Source organism: Asterias rubens, chromosome 14 (assembly GCF_902459465.1).
Source record: "Asterias rubens chromosome 14, eAstRub1.3, whole genome shotgun sequence".
NCBI lineage: Eukaryota > Metazoa > Echinodermata > Asteroidea > Forcipulatida > Asteriidae > Asterias > Asterias rubens.
Window position 1 is genome coordinate 2,880,924 of NC_047075.1, and position 10,949 is coordinate 2,891,872.

Genomic DNA, 10,949 nt, shown 5'->3' on the forward strand with positions numbered 1-10,949 from the left:
TGCAGCCGATTTCACAAAACTCTACTAGGATTAATCCTATCTCGAGTTAGGACGAGTAACCCGTCCTAACTTAGGATGAGTTCAATTCGTCCGAACGTCTTCGGATACGGAACTGAACTCGTCCTAAGTTAGAAAGAGCTTGTTTTCAGATCAATGTTATTTAGACTTGTTCCATAACCTTCCAACCAGATTTTCCCATCAAATTCATGTACTACATGCACTTCAAAGGTGAAGAGTACATTTTCAATCATGCCTTTTGTGTTCCATTTTTTAGACTCAGTAACTAAGTGTTTTCCTTCAATAAGTTACAGACATTTTTGTTTTCTTCATATTTTTAGGTTTTTCAGCCACATTGTAAACACAATGGTCTATTGACTCAATTCACCAGGGCCCAATTTCATGGCTCTGCTTACCGCCGAATTCAGCGCTTACGGTCGCGATTCCCCGCTTACGTGCAAGTGCCGAATTTCTGCGCTAGCCTAGTAAGCGTCGAATGCCTAAGTAACGTGAAGTACGCACGCGCAGAAGCCAAAATTTGCTGATAACCCGTGAAATAAGCTTGCCGTAAGCACAGAATTCCCTGCTTCCGTAAGCGCCGATTCTGTGCTTACGGTAAGCAGAGCCATGAAATTGGGCCCTGACGTAATCATCAGAATAATCTTTGATGCGCCCTTTTGGTGGGCAATGTCACTGTGCATTATTCAGTGAAGTGCACATTTTATTTTAGGCGACGCGGCGTTTACACATAAACCTATTACCCACTAAAATGGTGAGTGTGGCACAGTCGCCGCACGTGACGTGAGTGCAAGATTGCTTTTTTGGCTGTCGTGCTTCAAAATTCATGCAGTCAAATAGGCAAAATTCCAAAAGTTGTCACATCCCCCAACCAAAACTTCCACTTAATTTAGGTCAAATTAAGGACAAGTTTCTGTATGACGCCACCACTTTTCTATTTGATATGAAATAATAAAGTATCTAATTTACCTCAATAAGATATCCCTTTTTCATGTTTTTGTAACTAAAAATGAGTGAAAAAGTGGTGGCGCCATATGGAAAGTTATCCCAAATTAATAATTAATCCAATTCCTACCATAGTATTAGTAACCTAAACTAGGCCTACTAAAAAAAGTACTACTGCTACTACTGAAGCTAGAAGTAGAATAAAAAAAGTATTCATACAGAAAATTAAAACTAAGACTCACTGACATGACTGAGGCCTGAGCAACAGCAGAACAGGCAATTTCAAATTTAATACGAAGGTCAAGGTGTCGATGCAAAATCATGAAAATAAATTAGCCATTTTCGTTTAGACTGTCTTCTGTGGTCGGTCTCGACAACTTTGCTCGCTTAGATCGTTAAATAATTGTTGTTGCCAACTTGCTAATGGTGTAACTGCAACTTTCTAAACTAAACAATAACAATCATCGTCATTTTTTGTATAGACCCCCAAAAAGTTCAAGATTCTTCCACACGTTCAATACCACCAGCAATACCATGCATGTATTTTAATCATCGGCGAAAATACGAACACACAAACAATAATTTCAATCCGTTTTAATACTCACTTTGACTTCGTTTTCTTCACCATAGTTCGGAATATACAGCCACAACATCATCCACTTGATTAAATCTCTCGGAAAATCGCTTTTGTTTGACCAAAAGAGCCATTAAAAATTGCTTTTTATCTGATTTTGTGCGACGTATGACGAACGTCCTCCAAAGAACTTGGCAGCCATGTTTGAATAATATGACGTCACATATTGATAGAAGAAACCATTATCTTTTGAAGGGGTGTGGTGCATAAAACTTTTCTCTAACGTGATTGGTCAACAATGCTTTCACATTAACATAGTGCTTTGCAGTATCAACAGAATGAATGATGATTTTAAAATGTCATTTTGTGGACTGGGATCAGAAAATTTTAGGGGGAAAGCCAAAGGAAAGAAAAACGGGGGAAATATGTGATTTTTTTTACCGAAATCATTTGTTAGCAGTGAAAAGTTAGCCCTCTGTAGGCTACAATGAAATGATAGAAAATCATCCTTTGCTCATTTTTTAACGATAATTGTAACGCTGAGTGCATAGCCCAATAATTAGGCTACAGAAGCGTTAAAGGCATGGACAACTAACCTTTGGTAATACTTATCAAAGACCAGTTTGCAAAAAAATAACAAACTGTGAAAGTTTTGGCACAATTGGTCATCGAAGTTGCAAGAGAATAATGAAAGAAAAAACACACTTGTTGCGTTACTTGCTGTGCTTTTTAGACTCATTATAAAAGGCTTCAGGTGAAGGTTAGTTTATTATTTTAGTGGGAAACCACCCTTTCTCAAAAACTACGTTGCTTCAAAGGGAGCAATTTTATTTTTTATTACTATCAACAGATCTTCATTTCATACTGGTTTCAATTAAATTGTTATGCTAACAATTATTTTGAGTAATTACCAGTAGTGTCCGATCCAGTGTATTTAATTAAAGAGATACATTGAGAAAAATAAAAGAACGTCATATTTATGACTATATATAACGCATAAAATATGACTTTGAAGTCGTAAAGTCAGTACTTAAAGCCATTGTACACTTTCGGAACAGAAAAAAAAAGTTCACAGATTTACAAATAACTTACAGGGTTTACAGAAGGTAATGGTAAAAGACTTCTCTTGAAATATTATTCCATGAAATGCTTTACTTTTTGAGAAAACATTAAAACAATTATCAATTCTCGACATCAAGAATTACGGATTATAGTAAAACACATGTCATGACACGGCGAAACGTGCAGAAACAAGGGTGGGTTTCCCGTTATTTTCTCCCGACTCCGATGACCGATTGAGACTAAATTTTCACAGGTTTGTTATTTTATATATAAATGGTGATACACGAAGTGTGGGCCTTTGGACAATACTGTTTACCGAAAGTGTCCAATGGCTTTATAAAGCTCATAACTGTGATACAGCATAATTCATAATCATGGCTTGTGTAAATTATGTCATCTGTTATAAGTATCGAAGTCGTGAATATTATGACTTGTTCATAGGCCTATAACAGGATTGGTATAACTTTGTATAGTTTACTGCAGAGGCGCATTCCACCATACATGGATTGAAACCGCTCGCTATACAAAATACACCATTGACAATATTATTCGCCTGGCGCCGTACCAGGAAACAGTTGAACAATTCGCTCGTTTTGATCAATCGGGGCAATAATTAATGTTGATTTCACAAGTGAATGGTTTACGCGTTCGCTAATTAAATAGGTTGATTGACTGGTCTGGCGTAGTGTTTGCTTGAGATATTGCGAGCAAACGATAACAAGGGTACTTATTAAAATAAATTAATGTTCAGAAAGCATTGCTATTTTTTTCTCAATTATACCTTTCTGTACCAGGAAGTCAACATTTTAGAAAATCTAAAAGTTCTGGTTGCAATGTGACAATGCAAACTAGCAAAAATGCCATACGCATGCGCGTGTGGCCGATGAACTAACAAGGAAGGGTGGATCATGTTCTTCTTCCATTGGTAGATTTAGAGTGGAGTCTAATGGCCCTTTTCGAAACCACGGCTTCGGCTCAGGCTAGCTAGCTTGGCCCCGTGGATAGTTTGACAATATTGTGCGTGCTTTGCGTATTACGTGCTTAGGGTTTCAGACGAGAGTACGGAGCCTGGATCCGAATCCAAAGCCGAGGCTTCGTAAATGGCTTTGCTTCGGTTAATGTTTACCCTGACATCATAATAAGAATGGCGCCTGCATGCAACTGCTGAACTTATTTTTGTGATGAGTGTTTATTTTGCTCTTCGATTCGGCTTGTTAACATCATCACTGAAGTTGTACACGGGGTCACATCAACGTGAAACACCCTGTACTGTTTGATCTTCAATAGCTAAACAAATAAACCATAACACGTAATTTGTCTTTCTGGTTTTGAAAGGTCAGTTGGTTGTAGTTTCGAATTCTCCATTGTGAATCTTTTTTTTTAACCTCAGTTAAATTTATTTTTCGGATAAGTTAATTATTTGCTTTAGTTAGGGTGTATTTCTGCGTTTTTGATGTATACCGATTACAATTCGTTTATGGTTGCGTAAGGTGTCACAAGATTAGTAAGGATAAAAATATGTTGTTTAATTTTAATCTGAAAGTTTTTTTACGATGAAGATCGTACTTTTAGCAGATCGGAAAACTTTAAAGTGAATGAATACCTTTGGTACTTCTGGGTTTTTTTTCCAATCTTAAAAAAAAATTGTTTGTATATTTATAGCCATCAAACTAACCTGTGAAAATTTCATTAAAAAAAAGGGGGTAGCGTTTTTGAGATTGCCGTGCCGAAAATCTTAAGCGTGGCATGCAGAAGAATAGTCGGCAATTGGAATATACAATCTGAGATTGAAATATACAATCTGAGAAGCTTTACCGCTGCAGTAACGCCCTTTGAATAGTCTTGGTTCCAAGACAGAGATCCACAGACATTAATAAAAAGAGCGCCCGCTAACGTTCGTTCATTACAATCCTGTACAGTTTTTGCCGTGCGCAGATCGGAACGTTGGTTGTGTGTGACCGCGCAACACCAATGGTCTTGGAACCAAGACTACCCTTTGAAGTAATGTGGTTTCAGAGACAGAGGTTCTTATTTTTACCAGGAATTTGAAGAAAGGCTTCAGCATGAAGTATTTCTCAGGAATTTGAAAACTGAAATTTGAAATTATTCAACGCAACAAGGGTGTCTTTTCTATCATTAGTATCTTGCTTCTTCGATTACAAATTGAGTACAAATTTGTTATTTTATAACTTTATTGTATCGGTTGCAGGGGTCCGGTTGTACACATATTAAGATGACAGTTTTTATGCTTTTGTATAACCCGTTGACAGCCCCTGTCCAGCTTGTTATCATTATGGATATGTCAAAAGATTTACCATAAATAAAAAAAAAAAATTGTAACAGATGCAAATGTTGGGATACACCAAGTGAGAAGACTGCTCTTTGCCTTCTTTTTCGAACAAGTTAATTATTTGCTTTAGTTAGGGGCTATATAGTTTATGTGATGTATTTCTGCATTTTTGATGTATACCGATGACAACTCGTTTATGGTTGCTTAAGGTGTCACAAGATTAGCAAGGACAAAAATATGTTGTTTAATTTGAATCTTAAAGTTTTTTTACGATAGGCAATTCAGCACATAATTATTTAGAGAATTATAAACTGCAGACTTTCCCTTTAAACGGTGGGGGAATAAAGTCCATGTTGATTCAACTACCACATGCGGAAATGCACCAAGAAAACAAATACCCATCATGGAACTTTCAACCCATATGGTCATGGTTAGACCTATTTTCAACGCTCAATTGCACGAGGTTTCGCTTTAGACGATGGTTCTGCATTTAAAGAGACATACAAAAGCTGCACCTTATCTTGATTCAAAAGAGAGTGTAAACCAAAAATTAATAAACTTACCAAACGTTTACACACGCTGCACTTTAAGTGTACATGCACAACTAGCAGTTGTCAAAAATGTACTCCAAAAATGTTTTTAAGGACGTACGAGAAATCCAACTAGAATCACGAACAAACACTTCCAATTCTGTTTAGTTTCTGGGTTTTTTAATATTTTAATATAAAGAAAATTCCATGCTTTCAGGCTTCAAACACAATATAAAGAATATGAGTATTACAATTATATAATCATCGTTAAGGTTCACTTTCGGTAAAATCTAAATAACTCTTTTAAAATTATAATAACACTCTAAAAACTAACGAGTTGAATCCAACACTTGCATGAGTTCGATGAGTGACTACACTTTGAAAGTGTTGAATCCCGCATTTTCTTTGTTAAGCACAGCATTTTAAAGTATTCGGTCAACAATTCGAGTGCCAGTTTAACGTTTAAAAAGCTGATCCAACAGTTCAAAGAATATTTTTTTAAGAAATGTTGAAATAACACTTGTTTTGTTTGATTCAACCCTTTTTGCGTTTGGATCAAAAATTTAAAATGCTAGATTTAACAAACAACACGCTGGATCCAACACTTTCAAAGTGTCGTCACTCACCGAACTCATGCAAGTGGTGGATTCAACTCTTTAGTTTTTAGATTGTACATTATTTATGATGATAAAAATAAATTTGCGACTCTACATTTTTGCTGCATAACAAGCTAGTATGTAAAGGTATAAATTGCTTTATTTGCATTGCTTACTTTAAACTCGTATATCGAGGCCCGATGTTTACGACACTTTGGTTTCACACCTAAAAGTTATAAACCTGATCCAGTAATTATTTCAAAGTCTGACACATGGTATTCGATTTTTCAACCCAAATCATGCGATATATATATTTCTATCCGAAATAAGGTAATGCGACTGCAAATTTTCCAAAAGCTACTTATAAAATATGGTGCAAATTAAATCCAAGCACAAAATGTGCACACCACTTCCCCGCCATTAACCAATCTGTCTCGAAAAGTTCAAAATAATGTCGGTTAGGGATTTTTGGGGAATAACATTTTTCTTTTCTTGCAAACCTCTAAGTATAAAATATTTATCATGGAACATTAGAAGAAAAAAAAATACTTTGGGCTGTCTCGTCATGATCAAAGCAGGCTGTGGTGTAAATGGAGTATGCTTTGATCACGACGAGACAAACAAAAACAGCAGTTAAACAAAAGGGCGCCGGTGCTTGTGGCATTCACACTAGTTTGTAAACGTCTTACTTGAGGCTAAACTGTAATTGCTTTGGGGAATTGGCCAATCTCAGGAGGATGATAGTGTGATTGTGTAGAAGTTGTTCGGGGGAAGTCTGATTGTTTGGTTGTAATATTTATCAAGATATTTATATAGCTGGATGGAAATGTTTTGTGTGCTGGTCACTGTTTTATCGCTGTCTTGTGGTTGTCTTTATGTTTTCGTCAATAGTATTGTTTGTTATCTTTTGTTTGTTGCTGTTGTTGCTCCTGTCTTTGGTTTCTTACTTCTTGTTTTTGCTTGCTGTTGTTGGGGTTATTAATTTTTGTCGTTTTCACTTGTCTTTAATGTTGTTGTGAATAACTTATAAAGCTGTTGCCGACCCCTTTTATGTAATTTAAAAAAATTAAATCCATTCTAGGAAAGTCTAAGAATAAATTTAGAATGATTAAGAATCATCTTTTGATGGTATAAGCTCTCATCACTCAACAAATGTGATGGGTTGGTCACAGTATATAGCCACATAACATTGTCTTACATGTAAACAGCAATGTGTGTATACCATTTTGGATTAAGAATAATGTTGCTATACGCAAAATATATGAAGTATTTATTATTGCACCATCCGATAAGCGTTATTAAAAGCCACTTTAAAGGCATTGGACACTATTGGTAATTACTCAAAATAACTATTAGCATAATTAAAACCTTACTTGGTAACGAGTAATGGGGAGCTGTTGATGGTAAACAATATTGTGAGAAACGGCTCCCTCTGAAGTGACGTAGTTTTCGAGAAAGAAATAAGTTTTTTTCCACGAATTTGATTTCGATACCTAAGATTTAGAATTTGAGGTCTCGAAATCAAGCATCTGAAAGCACACAAGTTCGTGTGACAAGGGTATTTTTTCTTTCATTATTATCTCGCAACTTCGAGGATCAATTGAGTTCAAATTTATTCAGGTTTGTTATTTTATGCATGTTGAGATACAGCAAGTGAGAAGACTGATCTTTGACAATAGTGTCCAGTGTCTTTCATAAAAGATATTCGAACACACGCACGAGACTTGCGCGGGTGTTAAAATTGACACCATGGGTGTTAAAATTGACACCATGTGTGTTGTCACATTATAGATACCGAAGTGAGGATCAAAATTGGGTGTTAAAATAATACCAGTGCAATGGTTTGGGCAGAAATTAGATACTGGAAAAAGGTATCAAAGTGTACACCATTATGATGGTGTTAAAGATATTGGACACAATAATTGTCAAAGACCAGTTTTCTCACTTGGTGTATCTCAAAATATGCATAAAATAACAAACCTGTGAAAATTTGAGCTCAATTGGTTGTTGAATTTGTGAGATAATGATGACAGAAAAAAACGCCCTTGTTACACGAAGTAGTGTGCTTTCAGATGCTTGATTTCGAGTTGAGGTCTCGAAATCAAATTCGTGGAAAACTACTTCTTTCTCGAAAACGACATCACTTCAGAGGGAGCCGTTTCTCACAATGTTACAACATCTCCAACATACTCGTTACCAAGTAAGGTTTTATGCTAATAATTATTTTGAGTATTTACCAATAAGGCCTTTACAATTGACACCATGGGTGTTACCACGTGATTATCATAGATGCCACACAGCGAACCAAACTTACTATCATAAGGCCTTAATAACACCAATGCAAATGTTTTGGCAGAAATTAGATACTGGAAAAGGGGATCAAAATTTACACCATTATTTGGGTGTTAAGAAAAAGAAAAAAAAATTCTAATAATACTACTAATAAATCCGACTGAAGTCTTTGCACACGTCCGACAAGCTTAAGGTACTCAAGGCGCTTAGTAAAAAATACATTTTTTTTCAGAAAGATAGGTTATTGAAGTTATGAATTCTGAGACCCAATTATGTAGCACCTTATAAGGGTTCACATGACCATAAGGAGTCTGAACACAATAATTTCTGACAAAAACGTTCACATTGGTGTTATGTTTTAAACACCTTTGGTGCAAATTTCGAATTTACTTTGGGGTACATAATACTGGACACCAACCATTGTATCAATTTTAACACACCAGTTTTTGCAGTGTATGTCTATATTCATAATAATAAAGCATGTCATTGTGCGCGCCATTTCTTTCACAGGTTGAATAAAGCAATCATAATTTGGGAGCCCAAAGTGCACGCGTGCGGGTTGCATTGATTTTATGAACGTGTTGCTGCGAGACACTTGACGGGTGAGGTCTCTGACCAAACTTAAAGGGACACAATTATTAGCTTTCAGATCGGGTAAAGTTATTATTATTAATGTGGTTAAACCCTAACACCGATGTGTGTTAGCACTGTTTTGTTTACAATAAGTGTGTCAACCTTGTACATTCTTTGGCTAGTCTGGCAGGCAAGATACTGCACTGGTCATATGGGAAAGTTGACATTTTGTGTCATAATTTCCACATAAATCCAAGAGTTATGAAAGTAAAAGCTGGAAAAGTTTTGAGATGTGCCCCCCTTGATAAGAATTAGACAGTGCAATCTCCATAAAATATAGGATTTTATGTTTTGTTCCATTAGGCTGTGTACAACGTGCCTGCATGAAGTTCAGGCTTGGTGGCTCTTTTGTAAGCATGTGATGTCACAGGTCACCACGTCTATACTCAGTACTTTCCCGAGTTCATGTAAAATGGGATAATTTTGCAGCTGTTCTTTTTCTTCTGTTCTTGCAAATGGGGATGGGGAGTGTAAGCTACATGTAAACGTTTCAGCGTCATCAAACAGAAAACATCATCAACTTCGATGTTTGTTCCCTGTTTTCATTCCCTCTTTTTTTTACCAAACAGAAGTCACACATTCACATCATTTAGCGAGGCTGATCCATAAAAAGTGAGTTGTGTTTCCTATTTTGCTTTCCGCTGTTCCGTTTGTTGCTAAATCATAAGTCTTTATAAACAGTCGTCGCGGCCTTTCCTATAAACAATTAATAGGAGTGGTCTCCCCTTTTCGGGGTGGGCTGGGTTAAGGCTACCCCACCTTTCCTCTTCCACAGATTTCCCTCAAGGCTTTTTATATAATATCAGCGTATAAAAAACCCAACATTTACATAGGAATAAAAAAATAACCACTTTGAACAAAACAAAAAAATATATAAGTAAATATACTTTGGCCTAGAGCTATAAAATGGAATTTTATCAACAAAAGCTTTCAGATCTTGGGCGGGAGATTTCCATAGATAGTTCGTCTGTTTTTGCTATGGAGTTCACAAGAGATCCCGTATTCTCTTTTTCAGTCGCTTTTTCAATGCTGCCACTGCTGGTGGTGCTATCTTCCCGCTCGTGAAGCGTTGGCATGGATGGTTGATCAGCGGTCTGGCCGTATAAGGGATTCCCAAAAGCGAGTGCGGAGAGTCTAGGCGATTTGAGCTTTCTTTGAGGACAGTCAGTGGTTGTTGACGTTTCATCCAAGACATGTTCAATGTCACCAAGGCTGAGTCCATCCACAGTGACCTTCGTCTCAAGTCTGAAGATGTTATCATTCAATGTGTCATCTTGGTCGATGAGGTCGTCCTTTCCCGTGTCTTTCATCAGGGGCGGGACCCACTGGTCGAAGACTGGGTTTTCGAAGGACCAACTCGCCCGTCTGGTCCCCGAGCCCAGCTTCGGTGGCCTGGTATCCGAGAACGAAGACGGCCTTTTGATGCTTGGTTTCGCACTGGCGGTGTTGAGGGTCGAGTTGTCTCCGGGGACTTCAATATCAGAAAAAGTTGTTGTTCCGAGTCCGTTGGGTATAACATCGAGGCTCCCGCGCCGTAGCTCCCGCCCAGGGTCGGGTGGATACGACTGGTGCCTGGTGGGTGACACCACGGAAGCAGGTCTCGAACTGCGTGCCCCTAGTACCTTAGAGCTTGCCGTGGACACGGGCCGGCTGCCCCCATCCTTTCCACAACTCTTCCCCCGTTGATCAGGCCTATCTGCCCCGGTCGCCAGAACTCGCAACTCGGCTAATGCTTTCTCCTTGCGTAGCACCGTAGCTCGGAAGTAAAACATGGCCGCCGCGATGCAAACCATGGCAACGGATGACACCGCACATGCAATAATGATCCTTGTGTCATCCTTGTCGGACGAGACCGTTGTGGGAACTATCAGCGTGACCGTCACGTTCATGACGGGGCACCCATCCCTAAATCCTCCGCCCAGTCTTCAGCTACAACCCCCCTAAAAACACCCAGCAACAAAAACATCAGCGGTCGAGATGTTCCACTTCGGCAGACGACATCTTGTGCTGTT